Below are 24,662 nucleotides of genomic sequence, written 5' to 3' on the forward strand. Positions count from 1 at the left end.
CAGGTGGCTCAGTAGTAAAGGAATCCACCTCTAATGCAGGAGGTGCACGTTTGATCCCTGGGTTGGGAGGCTTTCCTGGCGAAGGAAATGGCAACCTGTTCTAGTATTTTTGCCTGGAGAATCCCATGGACAGAAGAGCCCCCGGGCTATAGTCCATGGGGTCACAAAGAGTCAGACACGACTGAGCGCACACGCACAATTTGGAAGAGAGCGATATAAAAATATTATAAACTTTCACTGAAACGTTCGACTCTACTGACTCTAATGATCTGGAAGCTGGCTGCGGTGTCACCATGGCCTCCCCCTACCAGTGGGCCCTGGCGATTGGCCATCCCGGGTCCAAGCCCTGAAGACACGCAGCTGTCCAGGGAGTTGCACAGACCCCAGGGGCCCAAAGGGTTGCCTCGGAGTTTTTTCCGTTTACCCCGGTGAGGCAGAGCCTGTTCCCCAAGTTTTCCAGAGCAGATTGCTATGGGTCATGTCCCTCTCTTTCAATCCTTGTGAAAGCAATATTGTTTGAAGTAGGGTTATGTGGTTATAAAATGATGAGGCTCCCTCTGTGCTGAGTCCTGGAGCCGTGGTGGTGGGCGGGGAGACTGTCCTCAAGGACAGACAAGACATCTGGATTTTACCAAAAGGCAGAGGTTTTTGTTCCAAAATGAGGTGTGACAGTGGTTGACAGGCTAGTTTTCTTCTGTAGCTTACTAACTGCCACCCAAGATGATCTCCGAGGAGAAATTCTGGAGACCAGGGGAAGCACCCCCACCCCCACTCCAGGCTGCTAAGGGCCCTGCGGGTGGACGTGGGAATGCCGAGGTGCCGGGCAAGGCTGCGCAGTCCGTCAGCTCCGTGGGCTCTTAACCCAGTGTCCACAGAGGCCCCCCGCGGAGTGGAGCGCGTGCACCAAGCAGCCTGAAACACCAGGCCTCCCAGGAGTAACCCCGTCGCACTCACCACGCCACCGCGCAGCACAGCCTGTTGCCAGCCTGGTGACACCACCGGTCTGCAGAGAGACAGCAGCAGGGTTGGGGGCCAGGCAGGGCCCTCGTTCCACGTGAGCGAGCCTGGAGGCGTGAACTGTTCTTCGGCTTTTTTTTTTTTTCATTCTCTGGCTTTTAATTCTTGCTCCCATCCGGTCAGACTCACTGACTGGCTTTCAGGTTATTTAAGTCTTAAATCGGAAAGATTGAAGACAGAAGGAGAAGAGGGCGATTGAAGACAGAAGGAGAAGAGGGCAACAGAGGATGAGATGGTTGGATGGCATCACCGATTCAACGGACAGGAACTTGGGCAAACTCTAGGGGATGGTGAGGGACAGGAAGCCTGGCGTGCTGCACTCCATGAGGTTGAAAGAGTCAGACACGATTTGCCAACTGAACATCATCTCCCAGCAACTTCCAGTGGTATGGTTTCTAATTCCTTTGGCTCGACAATTTTTAGAGATTTTTGAGGGTGTCTTTTCACAGTAACCAGTTGCTGCTGCTGCTGCTGCTAAGTCACTTCAGTCATGTCCAACTCTGTGCGACCCCAGAGACGGCAGCCCACCAGGCTCCCCCGTCCCTGGGATTCTCCAGGCAAGAACACTGGAGTGGGTTGCCATTTCCTTCTCCAATGCATGAAAGTGAAAAGTGAAAGTGAAGCCGCTCAGTCGTGTCTGACTCTTAGCGACCCCGTGGACTGCAGCCTACCAGGCTCCTCCATCCATGGGATTTTCCAGGCAAGAGTACTGGAGTGGGGTGCCATTGCCTTTTCCGAGTAACCAGTTGCAAACAGTTAAAAGATCCCTCTTGTTATGCGTTACCATCTCTGTGAAGACTGAGGGAGAGCTTGAAAATGGTCACCTGTGGGCTGGTGAGTGGCCATGCAGACACGGGTGTGTCCTGAGACACCCTGAGATGCTGAGGTCCCGGCAGTTAGCCTGGACCTCCGGACAGCTGATTTATGGGCTCACTGAGCAAATGCACTCTGGGCTTCACCTGGAGGCCTGGTGACGCACTCCCTGTGTTTGTCTTGTCCAAGAACGTCTTCCCTCCGCAGCTCTTCCTGCATGGGTCATAATCTGCCTCCTCAGGGCAGGCCTCCTGAGGTTCCAAGGGTCAGAACCTTAGGTAAGCTCTGGGCAAGGGTCAGGGGCAAGTAACAGGTAGGAGCCAGAGGTCTTCAGGAACGGGCCCCTTGGGCCTCCACACTGGAGAAAGCCCGACTCCCAGAGCCGCTGTATCCCCAGGCTGGGGCCTCAGGGTGGCGGGGCGACGCAGGGCCGGGCAGAGACTGAGGCTCTGGTCCCGCCTGAGCCCCTGGGGGCTGGGGCCAGGAGATGCTGCTGCCCCCACGGTTCCCAGGATGTTTCAAGAGTGACTTTGTCACAGTGAGAGAAAAGTGCGTGCACTTCACCAGAGAAGCCTGCATCCCCAGCAGAGAGCCCACACACCGAAGCTGAGACCCACTGTCGCCAAATAAAGAGTGGCTTCAGGGTGAGCCAAAGCATGTTCTGTATTCAGACAAAAAGCGTGCATGCTTCTTAGACTTTGTAATTAAAAATTGTGAAAGGCAAGTTTGCTTGGAGAACCATCTGAAGCAGCAGCGCCCACAGTGGCCGTGCCCTGGGCTGGGGGGTGGGGAGGGGACCACGGATGTCTCGACACCCCTGTGACAGGAGGCCAGCGGGGGGCGCGGTGCAGAGCACCCCCAGTCCTGGAGCCCAGAGTCCCGAGTGGGTCTCCAGGTGTTTGCACTTGACATAAATTACATGGCAGTTGGACGGTGGGGCCTCGAGAAGCGTCTTAACAACATGGGTCTTAAGTGTGGTTGAAATGCAGTAACTGCATGTTGTCTTTTTGTAATAATTTAATGCCAAGTGGCTACTTGACTAATGGTGTACACTGTATTGCTAGGTTCTCAAATGCTGAGGGAATTAACAAGAAATGTCAGTGCTGCTTTCCTCTTTCTTCAGTTCTTAAACATTTAAAATTAAATGACTGTGTTAAATGTTACTTTAGGTCACAAATAAATGCAAATAAAATTTTTATTGAAGTCCAGTTGATTTCTAATGCTGTGTTAGTTTCAGGTATACAGCAAAGTGATTCGATTATACATATATATATGCATACCTGTATTCTTTTATTATTTTCCAATATAGTCAGATCAGATCAGATCAGTCACTCAGTCATGTCCGACTCTTTGTGACCCCATGAATTGCAACATACCAGGCCTCCCTGTCCATCACCAACTCCTGGAGTTCACTCAGACTCACGTCCATCGAGTCGGTGATGCCATCCAGCCATCTCATCCTCTGTCGTCCCCTTGTCCTCCTGCCCCCAATCCCTCCCAGCATCAGAGTCTTTTCCAATGAGTCAAGTCTTCGCATGAGGTGGCCAAAGTACTGGAGTTTCAGCTTCAGCATCATTCCTTCCAAAGAAATCCCAGGGCTGATCTCCTTCAGAATGGACTGGCTGGATCTCCTTGCAGTCCAAGGGACTCTCAAGAGTCTTCTCCAACACCACAGTTCAAAAGCATCAATTCTTCGGCACTCAGCCTTCTTCACAGTCCAACTCTCACATCCATACATGACCACAGGAAAAACCATAGCCTTGACTAGACGGACCTTTGTTGGCAAAGTAATGTCTCTGCTTTTGAATATGCTGTCTAGGTTGGTCATAACTTTCCTTCCAAGGAGTAAACGTGTTAATCCTTGTTTATCAAGTAAATTTTAATTACGTTTATTTACATGTGGTGCTAGTGGTAAAGACTCCACCTGCAATGCAGGAGGCCCCAGGTTCAATCCCTGGGTTGGGAAAATCCCCTGGAGGAGGAAATGGCAACCCACTCCAGTATTCTTGCCTGGAGAATCCCATGGACAGAGAAGCCTAAGGGCTACAGTTCAGGGGGTCACAAAGAGTCAGACATGACTGAGCACACACACAAATTTGGCTCTAAATTTGTATGCTCAGTTTAAAAAAATTAGGTTGTTTTAAGATGATTCTGTCAGCCACATTTAAATATTTTGATAGACTTTTAAATAATTACAGAATAAAAGTTATCTCAGTGATGTATTTTATTCTGCTCTTCCCAGAAAACATCTCTGATAAGATTGAATGCTTCTGTTCTGATTTAAAAAGTAAAATAAAATTGTCTCTCCCCCTCTGTGTGTGGGCGCTGTTTGTTCAGTTCAGTTTAGTCACTTAGTCGTGTCCAACTCTTTGCGACCCCATGGACGGCAGCACACCAGGCCTCCCTGTCCATCACCAACTACTCCTGGAGCTTGCTCAAACTCGTGTCCATCAAGTTGGTGATGCCATCCAACCATCTCAACCTCTGTCTTCCCTTTCTCCTCCTGCCTTCAGTCTTTCCGAGCATCAGGGTCTTTACCAGTGAGTCAGTTCTTCGCATCCGATGGCCAAAGTATTGGAGTTTCAGCTTCAGCATCAGTCCTTCCAATGAATATTGAGGACTGATTCCCTTTAGGATGGACTGGTTTGATCTCCTTGCAGTCCAAGGGACTCTAAAGAGTCTTCTCCAACACCACAGTTCAAAAGCATCAGTTCTTCAGTGCTCAGCCTTCTTTATGGCCCAGCTCATCTGTACATGACCACTGGATAAACCATAGCTTTGACTAGACAGACTTTTGTTGGTAAAGTAATGTCTCTGCTTTTTAATATGCTATCTAGGTTGGTCATCGGGTGCTGTTTATAGACTTTGGTTTTTTAATTGCTCATATTTGCTGCCCGCCAACTCTGGGCTGGAAGAAGCACAAGCTGGAATCAAGATTGCCGGGAGAAATATCAATAACCTCAGATATGCAGATGACACCACCCTTATGGCAGAAAGTGAAGAGGAATTAAAAAGCCTCTTGATGAAAGTGAAAGAGGAGAGTGAAAAAGTTGGCTTAAAGCTCAGCATTCAGAAAACTAAGATCATGGCATCTGGTCCCATCACTTCATGGCAAATAGATGGGGAAACAGTGGAAACAGTATCAGACTTTGTTTTTTGGGGGCTCCAAAATCACTGCAGATGGTGATTACAGCCATGAAATTAAAAGACACTTATCCTTGGAAGGAAAGTTATGACCAACCTAGACAGCATATTCAAAAGCAGAGACATTACTTTGCCAACCAAAGGTCCGTCTAGTCAAGGCTATGGTTTTTTCAGTGGTCATGTATGGATGTGAGAGTTGGACTATGAAGAAAGCTGAGCACCAAAGAATTGATGCTTTTGAACTGTGGTGTTGGAGAAGACTCTTGAGAGTCACTTGGACTGCAAGGAGATCCAGCCAGTCCATTCTAAAGGAGATCAGTTCTGAGTGTTCATTGGAAGGACTGATGCTAAAGCTGAAACTCCAATACTTTGGCCACCTCATGTGAAGAGTTGACTCATTGGAAAAGACCCTGATGCTGGGAGGGATTGGGGGCAGGAGGAAAAGGGAACGACAGAGGATGAGATGGCTGGATGGCATCACCAACTCGACGGACATGAGTTTGAGTGAACTCCGGGAGTTGGTGATAGACAGGGAGGCCTGGTGTGCTGAGATTCATGGGGTCACAAAGAGTCGGACACGACTGAGCGACTGAACTGAACTGAACCCCACAAAGGAACCAGGATGATCGTCAGAAGTGCAGGGTACTCGACCCATCTGGCGAGGGTCGCTGACAGTGCACCTGAGTGAACCGTCTTCCCGTGATAACCCTCACCTACGTACTGGACCGGCGGCCTCCGGAGGGCCTGCGGAGCGGCTGTGTGCCGGCCTGCACTGAGGAGCCTTCCGGGGAGACCAGCCCAGCCTCAGCCTCCTTGGCTGCAGTGACTCACCTGGCAGAGCCCCCGGGCATGTTGCAAGTGTGTTGGGGGGACAGTGCCTGGCACTGACCAGGCTGCTCACAAATGCAGAAGTTAGCACCTAATAATGTCCGAAGGCCCAGTTCCTGAGCACCTCCTGCTTCCACGGGCGAGGGGGACAGGAAGCTGAGCCCCAGCACCAGCAGGAGTTTCAGCAGGAGGTAGGTGCCTGTAGGTAGCTGTCACATACGGGGGTCTTCCAGGGTCGCCCCTCCTTGAATGAGCCCGCGCTTTGATCCCTGCCATCCCTCCCCTGAGGAGACCCACCTCCGTGACCGCCCTCGTTGGAAGCCTGACCGCTCTGCAGAGCGCTTCCCTCCCCTGGAGTGGACGAGCCTCATCTCAGAGCTCCGGCCACAGCTGCGGGCACTGGCTTGTGACAGCGTGGCCCATCTGCTGGGAAAAGCAGAAGGCAAACGACTTTTCAAAAGAAAGGAGCCTCCCAGTGTGTGTTGGGGCCTCCCCAGGCCTAGCCATAGTGGTCAGGTGCCAAGTGCAGCCCTGGCTGGGGGGCATCCCCTCACAGGACATCTGCCGAGCCACCTGCACAGACACAGCTCCCCCACCACGGCGGGGGCTCCCGTCTGCATCTGGGCCCAAAATCCAGAATCTGAGACATGGGCCCAGAGGCCACCAGGGGATGTGACTCCCCGTCCAGGGCAGGCGGCCTTCTTCCTTGTCGTGCCCAACCCCTGCCTGGCTTCCCATGCTGCCTGGCGCAGGGTCGGCCTCGGACACACAGATGTGCTAACGAGAGCAATGTAGCCCTGGACCCCTTGACTGAGTAATGATAATAGCTGGTGTTACTTCCTGCCGGGCACGGCTCTTGGAGCTTCATTCAGATGGCTGCCTGGCATCCTCGGAGCAGCCCTCGGAGGGCCTCAGCGGCCCCTCAGGGCACAGGGTCCGGGCAGGCCCCTGCAGCCAGGGTGCTCTGGAATCAGACCTGTTGTGATTGGCCAGCCAGGTCCTGGGCCTGGCCCCCAGCAGGGAGGATGGACACTGAGAGCCCAGGTTGGAGGCGTCCTGTTCAGTGCCTGGTGCACAGGGCTGCTCGGGGAGGGGGCCGTCCGTGAACAGAGCTGGCAGGAACCCTCGAGGGGCAGACACACATGCAGTAAGGTCAACAGATGCTCAGCGCTGGGAAAATAAGCAGGTACAGGTTTGGGAGGGAGCGGATGGCAAAGATGCCTGACCCAGATCTGGGCAGAAGTGACAGGTCCTGGGGCTGCAGGGGGCCCGGCAGAGCCAAGAGCAGCAGGTTGGCCAGTGTGGTGGGGCAACGGAAACCATGGGGGACAACAGTTTGGGGAGGTAGGCCAGGGCCTGGCAGGCCACCACACTGACCCTGGCTTTTCCCTTGAGTGTGGGGGGGAGCCACGGAGGGCTCTGAGCAAGGGAGGCCATGGCCTGATCACTGTGCTGATGGCCAGGGCTGAGACCCCGCTAAGCTCCCGCCAGGACTCGGGGTGGCAAGGAAGGTGGCGTGAAGTAGCCTGTCCAGTCCAGGAGCCACTACCTTTCGTGGCCTTTTGTGTTTGTGTTAGTTGCTCAGTCGTGTCCGACTCTGTGACCCCGTGGACTGTAGCCCACCGGGCTCCTCTGTCCGTGGAATTCTCCAGGCCAGAACACTGGAGTGGATTGCCATGTCCTTCTCCAGGGGATCTCCCTGACCCAGGGAGGGAACCCGGGTCTTCTGCATGCAGGCAGATTCTTTACCATTTGAGCCACAGGGAAGGCCTTTGATCTTATCCAAAAGGCGGAGAAGCGAGAAGCGTGGCTCTTTACGTTTCAGTAAATATAAAGTGAAGTTAAAACTCAGTCCCTCAGTTGACCTTGTTCAGTCGCTCAGTCATGTCTGACTGCGAACTCCTGGACTGCAGCATGCCAGGCTTCCCTGCCTTTCACTGCCTCCCAAAACTTGCTCAAACTCATGTCTGTTGAGTCGGTGATCCAACCACGACCCAACCACCACATCCTCTGTCACCCCCTTCCCCTCCTTCCTTCAGTCTTTCCCAGCATCAGTCTCTGCCGGTGAGTCAGTTCTTCGCATCAGGGGCCAAAATACTGGAGCTTCAGGTAGTGCTCGGTTGCCCAGCCCTTGTCGGATGACCAACAGCCATGTGTGGCTCATGACTACTGTGTCAAGCATCACAGATTTGAAACATTTCCGTCATCATAGGAAGCCCTTAGTGCCAGGCCAGGAGGTGCGGTGAGCAGTGTTCTTCCTTCTCTGGTCCCGGGGGCTGGCGGTCAGAATGTGTGAGTGTGCACTCAGCAGCACGTGGGGTAGGAAGAGCTGAGAACTGAGGAGGGGATGCAGGAGGCTGTGTCCCTGGGAAGACAGGTGGGCTGCTCAGGGGAGTCAGTACCTGGCCGAGTGGGGCGGGGATCCAGGAGATGCTCCACATCCAGCCAGCCACAGCCACTCAGCTTTTCCCAGGATGTCTGTCTGGCAAGAAGCACTGCAGCTGAGGCCACAGGGCCACGAGCATTGGAGATGTGGCCGGGCTGAGCTGAGCTGTGCTCTGAGCCTGCGCTGCACCCCAGACTCCAGACTTAGTGTGAGAAAAGGAACGCAAACCATCTCATAGCTTTTTATCTGTCCAATAGATTATGTGCTGAAATGGTACTTAGATATATCGGGTTCAGTAAGATATATTTTTTGTTGTTAAGTCACTCAGTCGTGTCTGACTCTTTGTGACCCCGTGGACTGCAGCACGCCAGGCTTCCCTGTCCTTCTTTATCTCCTGGAGTTTGCTCAGACTTATGGACTTAGGTCTGTTGACTCGGTCATGCCATCCAGCCATCTCATCCTCTGTCGTCCCCTTCTCCTCCTGCCCTCAATCTTTCCCAGCATCAGGGTCTTTTCCAATGAGCTGGCTCTTTGCATCAGGTGGCCAAAGTATTGGAGCTTCAGCTGCAGCATCAGTCCTTCCAGTTAGTATTCAGGGTTGATTTCCTTCAGGATTGACTGGTTTGATCTCCTTGCAGTCCAAGGGGCTATATCAAACAGCCTTAAAGGAAATTCTGGGACTTCCCTGGAGTTCCAGGGGCTAAGACTGTGCTCCCACTGCAGGGGGCCTGGGTTCGATCCCTGGTCAGAGAACTAAGATCCTACATGCTGCAATGAAGGTTGAAGATCCTGTGTGCAGCCAAAGAAATTAATTAAAATTTAGAAAACAAGGAAATTCTGACAGAGGCTGTAACAGGGATAGACCTTGAGGACAGTGTATAAGTTAACATACGCCAGACAGAAAAGGACACGTTCTGTGTGATTCCACTGACGTGAGGTGCGTGCAGTCTTCAAACTCCCGGAGACAGGAAGTAGAGCAGTGACTTCCAGGGGCTGCAGGAGGCGAGGTTATTGTTCAGTGGGTATAGAATTTCAACCCAGGAAGATGAAAAAGTTCCATGGCAATGGTCATACAATAATGTGAATGTACTTCATGTTCCTGAACTGTACACCTACGGTAGCTAACAGAAAATATTTTAGTATGTCTATTTTGCAAGGAGATCAAATCAGTCAATCCTGAAGGAAATCAACCCTGAATATTCATTAGAACCACTGATGCTGAAGCTGAAGCTCCAATGCTTTGGCCACTTGATGTGAAGAGCCGACTCATTGGAAAAAGACACTGATGCTGGGAAAGATTGAAGGCAAAAGGAGAAGGGGGCGACAAAGGATGAGATGGTTAAATAGCATCACCGACTCAATGGAGATGAGTTTGAGCAAACTCCGGAGATAGTAGAAGACAGAGGCACCTGGCGTGCTGCAGCCCACGGAGTGTCGAAGAGTCAGACACAGCCGAGTCACTGAACAGCAACAACATGTTTTGCCCCAATTAAAAACAATAGTTTTTTTTCTGATACAATTTGCTGAAGAAAGAACAATAATATATCTATCTGAGTAAGGTTAGTTTCCCCTGCTTCTTTTCACCTTTTTTTTTTTTTTTTTTTTACTGTGGCTACCAGACAATTTTAAAAAACAGTGTGGCTCGCTTGAGTTCCCTGGTTCTGTGAAGAGCCTGGCTGTCCCGGTGGCCCCCAAAAGGTGCATCCACATCCCAACCCTTCCTACCTGGAATGGACCTGATTTGGAAGCAGAGGCTTTGCAGAGGTCATTAAGATAAGGATATCAGGAAGAGATCATCCTGGATTTAAGGGTGTCTTTAGAAAGGGGAAGAAGAGCTTTCTTGGTGGCTCAGAGGTTAAAGCATCTGCCTGCAACGTAGGAGACCTGGGTTTGACCCCTGGATCAGGAAGATCCCCTGGAGAAGGAAATGGCAGCCCACTCCAGTATTCTTGCCTGGAGAATCCCATGGATGGAGGAGCCTGGTAGGCTGCAGTCTACGGGGTCGCAAAGAGTCCGACACGACTGAGTGACTTAACATAACTTAGAAAGGGGAGGGAGAGGAAACCAAGACGCACAGGGAAGGCTGTGAACAGACAGACAGGCTCAGAAGCTGCAGTGATGCAGCATCTTCAAGCAGGGGCCTCGGGAGCCGCCAGAAGCCGGGCAGAGGCCTGTGACAGAATGCTGAGGGAGGCAGCTGCCCCCGCACCTCAGTCCCAACCTCTGACCTCCAGAGAGCACATTTCTGTGTTTAAAGGCCCCCCGTTTGTGGCCTTTTGTTCTGGCCACCACAGAAAACACTCTGATGGGCTTATGGCAGACTTATGGTGAGTAAGGAGATGAGCAGGAGAACACACTGCATTTTGGATGAGACTGGGTCGATTTACAACCCTGAAAAAGGACAGGGAGATTTATGTCTAATGGATCAGCAGCTTCTAGAATGAATCAATAAATGAAAATTTCCAGAGGCCCTACTAAAAGCCTCTTCCTGAATCTAATCTTCAGAGGCAAAAACGTGGGCAGAGGCTTCAGTCTTTCTCGCTGCAGCAGCCAAGTGGGCACTCGACTTGGGGTCCACGGGCTAGACCTCAGCTGAGGCCTTACGGCCAGTTTCCGCTTTCGAGCCTCAGCTTCTCCATCTGTGAAGTGGGATCGTGCTTCCTGCCCTGGCTGGCTCTTGGGGAATGGGTGTGCCAGAACACGGGATGCGGTGGTCTGTGGCCTCTGAGCTTCTCTGCAGACGAGGTCACCGTGCTGGATGAAGCGAGAGGCCTTGGGTGCGGCTTAGAGGGGCCGGCACAGCCCAGCCCAGGTGAGCTCACCTCGGCTCTTAGGAAGGCCAGTGTGTTCCTTTGCAGCCCTTGCTGTGACGTGTCCCTTCGCACAGTTCCCTGTTCAGCGCCTGTCCCTCCCCCGCTCTGTCCTGCAGAGCTGCGTTGGGGAGGGTGCGGCGGGCACAGACAGAGGCCCGTCCCAGGACTGACAGTCCTCCCTGGGCGCAGCGGCTGGGTCTGCTGGCTCCAGGGTTTCTGCTGGCCTGGCCTTCCCCTCTGCACTCGGGGCCAGCGTGGCGGCCATCCTGTGGAGGGGTGGGCGGTGCCGCTCCTCTAGGTCCACTCTGACTCGCCTCTGCCCCCCATGCCCCATGCCCTTCGTCCTGGGCATTTCTCAGGTCACGTGGTCCCAGCTGGGCCAACCTGCAGGTGACTCGAATGGGACAGGATAACGGGCCCTCTTCTCCCAAAGGTGACAGTGAATCCACCTGGTCAAGTGAGAACCAAGAAACCCACGCAGAGAGAAAACCTTCGTCAACGGTGCCTGCAGTCGCACTTCATACAGTCAGGCGTGTCTGGCAGCCGGGGGTTTGGGGATGGAAGGACGGAAGCCAGTCTGGAGGCAGGGACATGGGGCCTGAGAGTTCAACAAACCTGACTGGCTGAGCCAGAGCAGAGGTCTGCTTGGAGGTCTGCTTGGTGGTTCCCCACCGCACCACACCCCTAGAGGGAAACGCCTGCGTGAGCTCAGAGAGCCCCCTGCACAGAGGACCTGCCCCCAGTCTCCATTCTGTCCCCTGTCTGGCGGCAGCAGGCTCCCATCGTCTCACTCTGCCTGCAATGCAGGAGACCTGGGTTCGATTGCTGGGTCAGGAAGATCCCCTGCAGGAGGGCATGGCAGCCCACTCCAGTATTCTTGCCTGGAGAATCCCATGGACAGAGGAGCCTGGTGGGATACAGTCCATGGGGTCGCAAAGAATCAGACACGACTGACACTTTCCCTTTCAAGTCGAGGTGTTCTCCCAGAGGTTGGTACCAGGGATCTGGGGACTTGGGAGGTGGCATCCTGCTGAAGCCCTGGGCTAGGCGTTACGGATGGATGAGGGGTGAGGGGCTCTCTCGCTGCCACTGGTCAGCGGTGCCCAGGGATCAGGGTGAAACGCGGCACTGGCACTCTTGAGACCTCTCCCACCCATGGGCTCCTCCCGAGTTTCGCAGGGGCAGGTGGGCAGCCTGATTATTTCCACTTCACAGGCGCAGCCGGGTCCGGATCTCTGGACTCCAGCAGGAATCTCCTGATCACGGAGGCGGGTGGGCAGCTCAGGACTGCACGTGGCGCCTCCTCTTTCTCTCCCTCCCGCCCTCTGCTGTTAAGGCTCTGTGTCCACCAGGAGGACCTCACCTCAGCTGTGCACAGGGAGGGGCCTCGTAGGCAGTGCTGAGGGCCCTCAGGGTGGCAGGGGCTCCCAAAGGGCTGTGAGCACCGGAGGAACGCGGTCCATCTGGGGAATGAACCACCCCCAAACTCATCGGCACAACACAGTGCTCTGTGCTCACGGCCAGCCTGGTCAAGGGTCGGGGCTGGGCACGCACACCTAGGGTGGCTTGTCCACGCTACTGAACGTCTCAGGGGCTGGGGCACACCAGGGCTGGGGGCCTGCACCGTCCGGAGGCCTCTGCACTCAAACGTCTGAAGGTGATGCTGGCTGTCAGCTGACCGTCTATGCAGGCTGCTCTGTGCGGTCTCACCTGGGGAGCACTCAGGCCTCCCAGCTGCATGGTGGCCAGGTGCTGAGAGTGAGCTTCCCAAGAGAGCCAGGCGGAGGCAGGATCAGCCCGTGAGAGCCGGCTTCTCAGAGTCACACGGCGTCACTTCCACTGTAGCGCAGTTCAGTTCAGTCACTCAGTCGTGTCCGACTCTTTGCGACCCCATGAACTGCAGCACGCCAGGCCTCCCTGTCCATCACCAACTCCCGGAGTTCATCCAAACCCACATCCATCGAGTTGGTGATGCCATCCAACCATCTCATCCTGTGTCGTCCCTTTTTCCTCCTGCCCCCAATCCCTCCCAGCATCAGAGTCTTTTCCTGTGAGTCAACTCTTCGTATCAGGTGGCCAAAGTACTGGAGTTTCAGCTTTAGCATCATTCCTTCCAAAGAAATCCCAGGGCTGATCTCCTTCAGAATGGACTGGTTGGATCTCCTTGCAGTCCAAGGGACTCTCAAGAGTCTTCTCCAACACCACAGTTCAAAAGCATCGATTCTTCGGCGCTCAGCCTTCTTCACAGTCCAACTCTCACATCCATACATGACCACTGGAAAAACCATAGCCTTGACTAGACGGACCTTTATTGGCAAAGTAATGTCTCTGCTTTGTAATATGCTGTCTAGGTTGGTCATAACTTTACTTCCAAGGAGTAAGCGTCTTTTAATATCATGGCTGTAATCACCATCTGCAGTGATTTTGGAGCCCAGAATAATAAAGTTAGCCACTGTTTCCACTGTTTCCCCATCTATTTGCCATGAAGTGATGGGACCAGATGCCATGATCTTAGTTTTCTGAATGTTGAGCTTTAAGCCAACTTTTTCACTCTCCTCTTTCACTTTCATCAAGAGGCTCTTTAGTTCTTCTTCACTTTGTGCCATAAGGGTGGTGTCATCTGCATATCTGAGGTTATTGATATTTCTCCCGGCAATCTTTTTCCAGCTTGTGCTTCCTCCAGCCCAGCGTTTCTCGTGATGTACTCCTGCATATAAGTTAAATAAGCAGGGTGACAATATACAGCCTTGACGTACTCTTTTTCCTATTTGGAACCAGTCTGTTGTTCCATGTCCAGTTCTAACTGTTGCTTCCTGACCTGAATACAGGTTTCTCAAGAGGCAGGTCAGGTGGTCTGGTATTTTCATCTCTTTCAGAATTTTCCAGTTTATTGTGATCCACACAGTCAAAGGCTTATTGCCAAACTCAGACTGAAATTGAAGAAAGTGGAGAAAACCACTAGACCATTCAGGTATGACCTAAATCAAATCCCTTATAATTATACAGTGGATGTGAGAAATAGATTTAAGGGACTAGATCTGATAGACAGAGTGCCTGATGAACTATGGATGGAGGTTCATGACATTGTACAGGAGACAGGAATCAAGGCCATCCCCAAGAAAAAGAAATGCAAAAAAGCAAAATGGCTGTCTGAGGAGGCCTTACAAATAGCTGTGAAAAGAAGGGAAGCGAAAAGCAAAGCAGCAAAGGAAAGATACACCCATCTGAATGCAGAGTTCCAAAGAATAGCAAGGAGAGATAAAGCCTTCCTCAGTGATCAGTGCAAAGACATAGAGGAAAACAACAGAATGGGGAAGACTAGAGATCTCTTCAAGTAAATTAGAGACACCAAGGAACATTTCACGCAAAGATGGGGACAATAAAGGACAGAAATGGTAGGGACCTAACAGAAGCGGAAGATATTAAGAAAAGGTGGTAAGAATACACAGAAGAACTGAACAAAAAAAACAAGATCTTCACTGTAGCCCAGGATTCAAAGGGAGGGGACAGAGACACTATCTTCATTGGGAGGAAGGTCAAAGCCACTCGGTAAGAAGAATGTGGTGGTAGTGGCGGTGGGGTGGGGGTGGGGAGGGACTGAGGCTGCCGTCTTTGGGAACTGTAAGCTGGGCCCACAGCGGGCCGGTCCTAAGAGCACCCAGCTGCCACGCATCTTTTCCCCTGAGATGATGGCTCGTGCCCCCTCCTCACTCTGCACCACACCGCACCTCCAGTTCCTGCAGCTTTGGAGCACATGTTCCAGTGTTTATAATCATTTAAAAAATATTTACTTACTGTTGGCTGCACAGGGTCTTAGTTGCAGCCCTGGGGATCGTTCAGTTGTGGCCTGTGGACTCCTGGTTGTAGCAGGATCTTGTTCCCTGACCATCAAACCCCAGTCCCCTGCACTGGGAGTCCGGAATCTTAGCCACTGAACCACCAGGGAAGTCCTTATCATTGGTTTTTGACAGCAGAATCCGCGGCCTACAGGATGTCTCATGAAGGGGTTTTGCACCTGGGGGCTGGCTGTCCCTGAGGAACTATGGCCCTTCCCGCAGGAGGCCTGAGGCCTCCCAGCAGCCATCTCTGCTTAGCCAGCATCACCCCATGTAATCCAGGTGTGGCGCCCCTGGGGATTCCTGCTGGGAGGTACGACTGCCCTCTGTTCCAAGCCATCTTTTCAAGGGTGCTAGACTAGCAGATTGCCACCTGTGGAATGCTCATACCCTGGGGTGTAAAATGGCCAGTCACAAAGGAAGAGGGTCTGGAAGTTTCTTACAAAAGTAAACACGCCCCTTGCTCTATAGCCCAGCAGTTCCAGTCCTAGGTATTCACCCGAGAAAGGAAAATGTATGTCCTCCATTTCTTTCCAACTGTGGTGCTGGAGAAGGCTCTTGAGAGTCCCTTGGACAGCAAGGAGATCCAACCAGTCCATCCTAAAGGAATCAACCCTGAATATTCACTGGAAGGACTGGTGCTGAAGCTGAAGCTCCAATACTTTGCTCATGTGATGCAAAGAGCTGACTCACTGGAAAAAACCCCGATGCTGGGAAAGATTGAAGGCAGGAGGAGAAGGGGACGACAGAGGACGAGATGGTTGGATGGCAGCACCGACTCAATGGACATGAGTTTGAACAAGCTCTGGGAGATAGTGGAGGCCAGAGGAGCCTGGGGTTGCGAAGACTTGGACACGACTGGACAACAACATGTTCCCCAAAGACTTGCAGGAGAAAGGTTAGATCAGAGTCATTCACAGTAAACAAAGTGGAAGCGGCCCAAGTCCTGTCAACAGGAGGAAGGCACAGACAGGGGTGCACACTACTGGTTGCAGGAAAGGTGCCAGGCACACAGGCGGACACCCTGTGGTTCCCTTTCACGCAGAACGCTTGAGCACCCACAGCTCATCACAGTGAAACCAAAGGACACAGCAAAGCACAGTGTGGTGGGGCGATTGCCTGGGAAGTCCCGTGAGGGCATTCTGTGCTGTAATGGGAGGTTTCCGTTTTCTGATGGGGCTTTCAGTGGCGCCGCTGTGAGCATGTATCAGAACGCACCAAATGGTCTCCTTAAGACGTGCACGGGCACCTCCCTGGAGGTCCAGTGGCCAAGACTCCCCGCTCCCAGTGCCGGGGGCGAGGGTTTGAACCCTGGTCAGGGAACTAGGTCCCGTGTGCCTCAGGGAAGACCCCGCGTGCTGCAACTAAGACTGGGCACGCCAGAATACACAAACAAAGTAAAATTTAAACAAAGGTGTGTGCATCCTACGTTGTGTAGGTTTTTCCTAAAAAAGGAAGAAATCGTGAACTGCACTCAGCATTCAGGAATGCTGGGGGTCCAGGGCCCTCCTGCGGGCTCGGACTTCTCCAGCAGAACCCAGGCTTCACATCAGAAAAAACAACAACAATGACATCGACAAAAACGAGAGGGCGGAGCTTCTCCCTGCAGCACCCCTTCCCTCCGCGCCCCCGCCCCACCCCGGGTCCCTTCCCACCCGGTGCGCGCCGCTGTTTTCCCATTTGTCTGAGCCAGCCGTTCCGAAGCTCAGTGAAGGCCGGCAGCGCCGGTTCTTTAAAGGAAAAGCCCCTGGAAATCTGATAAATGCCATTTTCAGAACCGAAGCCCGAGAGGGTGTGGCCTGCCGCGGTTAGCGAGGCCGGCCGCTCAGGGGTCGGCTCGGTGGGTCTGGATGCCAGGCTGCCCCTCCGCGCGGGTGCGCCGGCCGGGAGAAGGCCCGAGAATGCCCAGGCTGCTCCGGCCGGGCTGGCGGGCGGTGCCCAGGCTAGGGGCGCGCGCGGTGGGGCCGGCGAGGAATTGGGGGGTCCTGGCCGCACAGCCTGTATTTACCCTCCCCGCTCCCTGTCCCTCCGCGGGAGCAACGCCCGTGTGGCCTGGGCCGGGGTCGCCAAGTACCGCTTCCCGGCCCCTCCCGGGCAGGCCAACTTAACCCCTTCCTCCCTCCCTCCCTTCCTCCTTCTCAGGCCCTCACGGGACTGGGGCCGCTGCCTCCTACCCCCACCTCTGAAGACCCCGCAGGATAAAAGGGAAACCCCTGATCCCGGTCTCCCCCAAAGGGCTGCCTCTGGACACAGACAACCACAGACATTTCAATAAAAAGATGGATGCTTTAAAACTATGGTAAAGGCAAGCCCCACTGTCCACTGGAGACAGAAGGCTGTGTGATTTGTTGGGTACCATGCTTTTCTTCCTGCAGTTCCTCCACTGAGGCGATCCCAGTTGCCATGTGAATGCCTCTCTTGCAGGGGTCCCCTGATCCCTTGCTCACCTGGTCCACCCTCCTCGCCTAGCTTCCTGTCTCAGCTGCTGCAGGCCCTGGGCTCCCCAGTGCAGGGGCGTTCTCCCGTTGCCCAACCTTGCATCAGTGGTTCTCAATAAATCCTGGCTCTAGTAGTCGTGTATGGATGTGGGAGTTGAACCATACAGAAAGCTGAGGGCCGAAGAACTGATGCTTTTGAACTGTGGTATTGGAGAACACTCTTGAGAGTCCCTTGGACTGCAAGGAGATCCAACCAGTCAATCCTAAAGGAAATCAGTCCTGAATATTTATCGGAAGGACTGATGCTGAAGCTGAAGCTCCAATACTTTGGCCACCTGATTGAAAAGCTGACTCACTGGGAAAGACCCTGATGCTGGGAAAGACTGAAGGTAAGAGAACAGGATGACAGAGGATGAGATGGTTGGATGGCATCACTGATTCAATGGACATGAGTTTGAGTAAGCTTCGGGAGTTGGTAATCGACAGGGAGGTCTGGCGTGCTGCAGTCCATGGGGTCGCAAAGAGTTGGACACGACTGAGCGACTGAATTGAACAAAACCCTCCCAGCCTGTCTGTGATGCCTCAGTGATTCCAAATAGCAAGAGTTTAGCTTTTAGCGTGTTCCCCCCCCCACCCCACTCTTCATTGACCAGGGACCTCAGTCACTGCTCCATCTGGGCCCTGGGGGCTGTACAGCAGGCGCAGCCGTATGGTCCAACTCCCAGCCTCTGTCTCGACCTACAGGCTGCCTGTTATGTCTCAGGTGTTAGAAGAGGGGCGTGGAAGGTGGAAAGGAGACAGAAACAGATGAGGGCAGAGGGCAGGGCAGGAGGATGGAGAGACAGAGACGGGCAGAGAGAATAAGGAGGCGGCCACGGCTGCCTTTCCAGAACAGAAGATCACTTACCCAGGAGTGAGGAACCCCTAGTCCTGCCTACAGGGTGGGGTGCCCGCTGGCCCCCAGGCACAGCTCCACCCCTCCAGGACCCAGGCTGGTCTGGCAGGCTGTTGACTACAGGGATGTGCAAGCTTGTTGCCTGTCTCCAGGTTTATGGGAAGGACAGATGAAGGCTTCGCTGCCCCTGCAGAGGCTTCCCCACCACAAAGGCATCAACTCCTGGCTCTGTGGGTGCCTGCACACGGAGACCCAGGGCCTGCCATTTGTTCCTAAAGCTGAATTAATGCCTCTTGCCTGGGAGGCAGCAAGCAGACCTCGGAACATGCAGGGCCTCAGCTGCAACATCTGTAAAATGGAGACAGCGGGACTTCTCTTGGGAGTCACTGTGAGAGTCAGAGGACTGAAGGAGATGGGATGCCCAGGATCCTCAGGGAGGACAGACAGATGGACAGATGCTTGCTTGCTGGTCTCAGTGGGAGACCCTGGGTGAGGATAGGCGCCCCGCCCCACTGCCCAGAGGAGGGTGCCTCGCCGTGCTTCCAGGAGGGTCCCCAGGTATGGTGGGTGATTGCTTTTTTTTCCTCATCACTTCAGATTCATCCCCGCCTGAGGACCCTGGCCTGGAGTGGCCCCTGTGTCCCCAGCACTTTTGCAGTTGGCCCCTTCCTATTGTTTAGATCTCAGCCCACTTGCCTGCCTCAGAGTTCACTGCCTCTGCCAGTGGTAATCGTGTGTGCCTGAGTACTGAGTCACTCAGTCGTGTCTGACTCTTGCAACCACATGGGCTGTATAGCCCACCAGGCTCCCCTTGGTTGTGAGATTTCCCAGGCAAGAATACCGAATGGGTTGCCATTTCCTTCTCCAGGGGATCTTCCCGACTCAGGGATCGAACCCGCGTCTCCTGCTTGGCAGGCGGATTCTTCACCACTGAGCCACCAGGGCATCATTGAGCACTGCACAAGCAAGAGCAGGTATCTTCTGTGTCCTGTTTATCAATGCGTGTTGGCTCTTATGTTGACCACTGGCAGTTCAACAGGTATTTGTTGAGAGAATAAAAGAACTAGATAATAGGGCCTGAACAGCTTGGCAGCAGTGGGGATGCAGAGGGATATGCTTGAGCAATCGTAAAGACATCCACTCTTGGCCACCTGTCAGAAAAGGGCATGAGCATCCCAGGTCCCTCACTTGCTTCCGTGATGGGTGAGTGGAAGGAACAGTCACTGAGCCTAGAGTCACAGACAGAGGAGGAAGCCTTGCTCAGCCTGCTCCTCCTTCTCTGCAGCACTTTGGTCACAGCTGCCCGCCATGCCCAGTCTAAGGCGGTTGTTGAGGAAGTCACATCCAAGCTGCAGTGTGGCTGATCCAGTAAGGGAATGTGGAGGGGTTGTTTGATTAACTGCTGGTCTCTCTCTGCCCAGTAATTGCTGTGTCACCTTGGGAGCATCCCCTCTTTTAGCTCAATTTCGCATTTATAAATGAAAGCAAAGGAGCTGGACCTTCCTGTGAAAATCCAGCAGCATTTACTTCCTCCTGGGTGACTCAGTAATTGCAGGGTTAAAATGGCTGCTGGTGCTGGGGTGGTAACATCTGAAAAGCTCAGCAGTTCAAAAGCAAGTGTGTGTGTGTGTGGGGGGTTGGGGGCGTGGTGTGGGGCTGGCACAGAAAGCCCTCCTGGTTAATCATGCCACTTGGGACCTCTGCAGGCACGGGGGTGGGGTAGGGAGGATGGGGTTCTCCCAGGCTGGTGGCAGGCAAGGAAAGCTGAGCCTTGCCCACTGAATCAGCACGTCCTCAGGTCTGGCTGCTGAGTCAGGCCCGCAGAGCCGCGATGCAGCAGAATGGGGCCCAGCAGCGCAGTCTGACCTGGAAGTACTGCCCTTCGGGCTGGGCTGGAGGTCGTGGCATCGCGCGGCCAGGGGTGTGCCCTGGCGATGGCTACCGGGTGGGGTCCGACAACAGAGGTGGCATCTTTGCTTTTGCCAGGAAGTAGGGGTTAAGTAAGCAGCCCACCCGGCTCATGAGCCTGGGGTGCGGTTCCTGGCGAGGACCTGGAGGCCGCGGGGAGAGCCTGGACAGTGCCTTTGAGCTTGGCCCTCTAAGACCCGATGGCTCAGGGGCGAGGGAATGAGACCTTGGGCAGGGCATGGGGGCTTCGGAGCTAGGTCTCCACCGAAGACTGGATTTTCCTGGCCAGCGGCCTCCTGGCTTATCCCAGCGTCTCTGGACCCTTTCCTGTGGTGGGGCTGGCGAAAGCTCCCCCAGCCCACCCCGCCTCGAGGGTTCTGGAAAGATTTAAATGAGCACATAAAGCATGGGAATAAACATTATTCCTGCTACGTGAGAGCGTGAGCCGGCCGCGCCCGGGAGGGAAAGGCCCAGGCGTGGTGCTGACCGGCCGTGCTCGGCCAGCGCCTTCCTCGGGACCCCTTCTGCCCCGTGCCCCTGCGGGGCCGCCCCAGGAGGGCCCCCTCCCCGCCCCCCGGGCTGCCCACGGCGGCGGGCCGGGGATCGCATCTCCATCCCCGAAGTGCGCTGCGCCCGCCCCGCCCCGGGCTCCCGGGCCGCCCCGCCCCCCGGCGGCGGGGCAGGTGACGTCACGGCGGCGCGCGGCATGATGGGGCGGGAGCGCCGAGCCGGGGGAGGGACGCGGAGACGCCATTTTCGGCGGCGCGAGCGGCGGATCCGGAGCCGGCCGGCCGCGGAGCTGCAGCTGCGAGGAGCAGCCGCGGGAGACAGCGTGCGCAGGCGGCCGAGGATGCTGCGGGGTGGCCGCGCCAGCGCCCCTCGCTCGTGACCGCGGCGCCGCGCCTGAGGCGGCTGAGGCGGCGGCCCCCGGCGGCCCCGGCTCCGCGCACGCGCCCTCCCGGTGCTGACAGCGCGAGCGCGCGGCCCCGTGGGAGCAGCACGGTGAGTCGGCGGCCGGCCCGGGTTCCCCGGCCGCGCCCATGTCCCCCCTGCCGGCCGCGGTCCTCGGGCAGGCGCGTCCGCTTTCCCCCCGGTCCCGGCCGCCCCCCAGGGCTGCTGCTGCTGCTGCTCCCGCCGCGGCCCCTGCGGGTCTGGGCGCCCTCCGCCCGCCCACCTCGCCCCGGCCCCGCCCGGCAGCATCTCGGGCCCGGCCCTGCATCCCCGGCCCGGCCCCGCCGCGGGGACAGCTGGAGTCCCGGGAGCCGCCCCGGGAGGGGGCCGGGGCGCGCAGGGAGGGGGCGGCTGGCTTTGTCCGAGCCCGTCCCCTTCCTTCCGGCCTCCGCCCTCTCCCGAGGCACCGCCCTGGGTGGACGCGCCTGTCACGCTCCCGGGGGGGCGGCCGGCGGCTCGGAAGCGTGCGGGGACCCTCCGGAGAGGTCGGCTGGACCCTACCCGCCCACGATCCCTTTCTTCCGGTGGCAGACCCTCAATGCCTCATCCACAGCGTTAGCCTAGGCTGGAGTTGCCCCTAGTTAACCTGCAGCATCCCTACCCTGGAGTACGTGCTCTGGTCACATTTGCTGCACTTCTTTCTCTAAAAAATGAAAAGATTTGTAGAGCCAGGCAGTTTTGTATTAAAAATTATGTGTTGTTGCTGCCTTTTTTTTTTCCCCTTAAGCAGCATATTCAGAATTTGCATATTAATCGTTTGATAAGGAGTTCTTGGAAAAATATGTTTTTCTAAAAGTGTGAGAGCAGAACATTTGTGATCCACCATTTAAATTGCTATGAGAAGGGGCAGTTGGTTCTTTGATTCTTTGCATGAGTTAAACTTTGTAGAGCATGACTAAGGCATTGATGAGAATAATTAGCTCAGTATACATACATTGTAATAATTCAGTGAATAGTTGATTAGAAATTGGAACAGCGTCCTTATATCTCATAATCTTATTTAGGATGACCCTCTTTCACGGACGGGCAGCAAGACTTGTTAAAGTGGGGAATTTGATCCATTGTTCTGTTTCCTAGGTACTCAAAGAGTACAGACATGCTAACTGCTAAAAATTCCAGATTGTGTGGGATTGTTTGTGGGGGGAGGACCCTCTCTTAGAGCCAGTTTCTCCGAGTCATCCAAGGATGCGGCCTCATGTTGCAGACGCGTCTGGCCACCCTGTGCTGTCCTGACGTGACAGTGGGTGGTCACCTCGCTGTCCTGGCTCGGGCACCTAGCTTGGCAGTGTCTTCTACGAGTACTGTCGACAGTGCGTAGTGAAGAAAGAGGTGCACGGGCATCACCAGCGAGGAGGAGGGAGGAGGTTGAGGAGAGGCACATGATGCCTTAAACATCATAGTGAGTAAAAGCTCAACTGCAGTGACTTAAAGTTTACATTTTTTGAAAAAATTATACCTTCTCAAGCATGTTTCGTAATGTTGAAAAATAAGTCAATGCATAGCTTCCCAGCTATAAACTATCTCAGACTAGAATTCTATAAAAAGAAAACTAGAAATAGAAAAATGAGAAGTTAAATAAATTGTAGGATTCATATCACCTGGAATGTAAGTGAAGTATGGTAAGAAAGCAGAATTTTATTAACAAATGATCAGTACAAAAATGCTGGGAAGTTTAGATGTCAGCTTTGTGGCCTGGGATAAACAGGATTAGTTTATTAAGATGTGAAGGCGCGGTCTTACACGTCCACTGAGAACCGGCTGAGTGGCACGTGCTCTGCCGAGGAGTCGCTGTTCTCAGGGGCAGCTCGAAGTCTGGACCATAGATGACCGTAAACGCGTGCTGAGTGCTCTGCGTGAGTGACTCTGGCTGTGAGACTTGAACAGTGGGGCGGGCCTGGGATTGGCGATGCTGCAGGTCGGGAAGGGGCGCGGTGGAGGGCGAGAGCAGCAAACGCAGCGTGTCCAGAGCGCCGGGGCTCCCGAGGACACAGCCTCGGGCGAGAGAAGCCGGGAGCCGGGAGCAGAGTTGGAGAGGGACTGAGGGAGGGTGGACTCGGGGAGGCTGGGGCTCTCGAAGCGTTGTAGAAGCGCTGCAGCCTGTCTTTTCCCCTCATCTTCCCGTCTTGCCCTCATTCGGGTGCGTCCAGGCGCGTCCGGAGTCTGCTTTCCTGGGCATCAGCGTGTCCTCAGTTCCTCACGTGTTCCTTGGTACTTGTCACTATGTGCAGCACTACCTCATTTTACTTGTTATTTTTTTCTTTATTTTCTTTTGCCATACCGCTTGGCTTTGGGGATCTTAGTTCCTTGACCACGGATTGAACTGGGTCCTTGGCAGTGAGAGCATGGAGTCCTGACCACTGGACTGCCAGGAAATTCCCTACTTAATTAATTTCTTATTTAGTTTATTGTCTGTCTCCTCCGCTTACATTCAGTCTCCACGAGGGCACTGGTGTGTTCAGTGTCGGTCCTTGGCATGTAATGTGAAGGAATGCGTCGAGGATCACTTCCTTGTCTTTCACTTGGGTGACTCACTGGCAGGTGACGCCCACCACAGTGGGAAGAATGGGAGGAGGAGATGGTGAGCGTGAGTTTGGGTCGATTAAATCCGCAGTGCTTATCGGTGGCCAAGTGGGTTGGTGGCCAGTTGGAGATCAGGTCTGGAACTCAAGACAAAGAGGCTGGAGATAAGGATTTGGGAGCATCTGACATTTGGTAGTGATTGCGGAGTACCCGAGGGTAGCGAAGCCCAGGGACACGAGGAGGAGGAGGGCAATATCCCATTGGCTAAGAGGCAAAGGAAGATTTGGACAGAAAAGTATTGGATTTGGTTCTGGAGGGCTGTTAGTGACTTCTTAGAGTTTTCCTGAGACTATACTGCTTTCCAAGGCAGGAAGGCTATTTGAGAGATGACGTGCATTTTTTCTCCCAAGGTGTTCTTGTGCCATTCTGTCCTGTAGCTTGCTGGCTAATATACTCTTAGATCAAAAATGAACTATGATTTTGTATTTTATTTAGATTTAAGAATATTTTTAAAATTAATTTTTATTTTTGAGTGCTCCGGGTTCTCGTTGCTGTGCCTGGGCTTTCTTTGGCTGTCACGAGTCGGGGCTGCTCCTCGTTGCCGTGCCCGGGCTTTCTCTGGCTGTCACGAGTCGGGGCGCCTCCTCGTTGCTGTGCCCGGGCTTCTGATTCAGCGGCTTCTGTTGTTGCAGAGCTTCGGCTCTTTGGGTGCACGGGCTTAGTTGCCCCTAGGCATGTGGGATCCTTTCGGAACACGGATCGAACCTGTGTCCCCTGCATTGGCAGGCTGATTCTTAACCACTGGATCACCAGGGACGTCCTCTGATTTTATTTTTAACTGATTTTTGCAGGCAGACAAGAGCTTTTAAATATGCTTGTCGTGTTGTGTTGTTGGTAACTTAATAAAGCAGATGTAAGTGACTATCAAAAGAACAAACAGTTAAGCTAAGTGCATATATGAAGTAGAAGTTATTTCCTTGGTTCTAAAATATCCCAGCTAGCTCAACCTTGGATTGTCCCTTTGATGGTATGTTGTGGAAATTTATGCTCCGCCTCTGAAGTCACTATACTGCTACTGATGAGACCGGTGGAGGTGAATGGTCGCTACGCCAG

The 24,662-nt window shown here is 54.0% G+C and overlaps 1 protein-coding gene across 17 annotated transcripts in view; it reads left to right on the top strand.

Annotated features, from left to right (window-relative positions):
* The first annotated feature begins 20,795 nt into the window (after positions 1-20,795).
* KLC1 (kinesin light chain 1) overlaps positions 20,796-24,662 on the top strand; it is a 66,924-nt gene continuing 63,057 nt past the window's right edge. For 9 of the 17 annotated variants that reach the window (XM_070358059.1, XM_070358064.1, XM_070358065.1 and 6 more), the window contains exon 1: positions 20,798-21,080. The gene's annotated coding sequence lies outside the window, so the exon portion shown is untranslated. Of the gene's footprint in view, positions 21,081-24,662 lie in introns of all 17 variants that reach the window. The other 8 variants (XM_070358072.1, XM_070358062.1, XM_070358055.1 and 5 more) reach the window with 2 other exon arrangements.

The sequence above is a fragment of the Bos mutus genome, chromosome 21, assembly GCF_027580195.1.
Source record: "Bos mutus isolate GX-2022 chromosome 21, NWIPB_WYAK_1.1, whole genome shotgun sequence".
Lineage (NCBI taxonomy): Eukaryota > Metazoa > Chordata > Mammalia > Artiodactyla > Bovidae > Bos > Bos mutus.